Here is a 1930-nt window from a genome sequence, read left to right on the forward strand (position 1 = left end):
AATATAGATCAACCTGTAAAAAAAAAAAGACGTTCATACTTACCCAGAACTCCCTGCTTGTTCCTCCAGTCCGGCTTCCTGGGATGACGTTTCAGCCCATTTGACCGCTGCAGCCAATCACAGGCCAATCACAGGCTGCAGCTGTCACATGGACTGCCGCGTCATCCAGGGAGGTCGGACTGGATGTCAAGAGAGGGACACGTCACCAAGACAACGACCGGGTAAGTATGAATTTCTTTTACTTTTTCTGCGGAAAGGGCTGTCCCTTCTCTCTATCCTGCACTGATAGAGAGAAGGGCTGCCGATTACTGCAGTGTAATTTTGCAGTGAAAACTTGCCCGTAAATACGGGTGGAATACGGGTGACACCGGACCCGTATTTACGGGCACGGGTCCGTAACTACTGGTGCAATATGGGTCGAATACGTGTGACCAAGGACCCGTGTTTACGTCAGTATTTACGGGTGGACAAAAAACGGTCGTGTGCATGGGTCCTTATTTTGGGGTTCATCGGATTCTGTTTAAGTGTTTGTCATTTTAAACAAAAAATACCAATGCATGCAACGCTATTTTTTCCGTCAAATGTGACAAAGCCTCTAACTCAGAAGTGAACTGAGCCTCAGCTAGTGGAGTTTACATTGTCTGAACTTTTTCTTTCAAGTAAATGTTTTTATTGAAAATTTTTCATATACAAACAGGTATTTATCATACAAAAAACGTCAAACATCCCCACGCCCATTACCCTCCCTCGTCCCAGCCCACATTGTCTGAACTTTATCCCTCTTACCACAAAAGGTGTGATGTGGAGCTGGCAGCTTCTGTAGACCCCTCTCCGTAATTGTCACTAATAAAAAATTGTGGTGTTTTATAGTAATAAAAAAAATCTACAACCAATATTTTTCACAATGTAAATATTCTCTTATATATAGTAGTAGTAAGGTTTTTTTTTACCATGTAAGCTATCCGTAGAAGATGGGCAATGAGGAGTTAAAGTATACAATTTATCGATTACATCCAGAGTAGTAGCAGTCAAGTTTCAGAGGTTCACTGTAGGGGAAAGGCAATATCCAATGCCGAATATGGAAATTAATGGCCAACATTTAAAACATTGATGTATCGGCTTCTTTTTGAGAGGCCCTCTGGCTAACAGATGGGGGTAAACACAAAGAATGGTTATAAACCATTCCTAATATAAATCCCAAAATATGCAATCAATATATAGCACGGTGCCGTTTCGGTAGACAATAATTCAAAAAGAAAAAAAGAAAAAAATATTTTCCAAAACAAACCAGGCACTCTTTGGGATAAGAATAATTTTGTATAAATTTTATTAAATTCCATATAAAAACATATTTTAAAGATTTTTCATATATATATATCTCTTTCTTTCCTCTTTTTTCCATAGTGAGAAATTTTTTTTTAGGAAAAGGAAAGGGTTTCAATAAACAAATTTTTTTCAAACCAGATGTACACAATTTAAAAATGACTCCTGGCCAGGATACCAACACAAACTTTTATAACCTTACTTCCATCAATTTATCCCCCTCTAGACATAATGACACATGACGAGATCCGGTGTATTCAGGGTGGTGTGGACGGTAGACCACCCTGAATACACCCGATCTCGTCCGATCTCGGAAGCAAAGCGGGGTCGGGCTCGGACAGTACTTGGATGGGAGACCTCCTGGGAATACCGGGTGCTGTAGACTGTTTTTTCTCCAGCTAATTACTCATATGTGTTTCTTAAATGGCATGTGTATAGAATTTATATTACTTAGATAACCTATCATGATGTGTCATTATGTCTAGAGGGGGATAAATTGATGGAAGTAAGGTTATAAAAGTTTGTGTTGGTATCCTGGCCAGGAGACATTTTTAAATTGTGTACATCTGGTTTGAAAAAAATGTGTTTGTTCAAACCCTTTCCTTTT

General features: G+C 39.3%; 1 pseudogene; it reads left to right on the plus strand.

Annotated features, from left to right (window-relative positions):
* The first annotated feature begins 1590 nt into the window (after positions 1-1590).
* LOC142747443 (5S ribosomal RNA) lies at positions 1591-1708 on the plus strand (annotated as a pseudogene).
* The last annotated feature ends 222 nt before the right edge of the window (positions 1709-1930 follow it).

The sequence above is a fragment of the Rhinoderma darwinii genome, chromosome 2, assembly GCF_050947455.1.
Source record: "Rhinoderma darwinii isolate aRhiDar2 chromosome 2, aRhiDar2.hap1, whole genome shotgun sequence".
In the NCBI taxonomy this organism is placed as follows: Eukaryota; Metazoa; Chordata; class Amphibia; order Anura; family Rhinodermatidae; genus Rhinoderma; species Rhinoderma darwinii.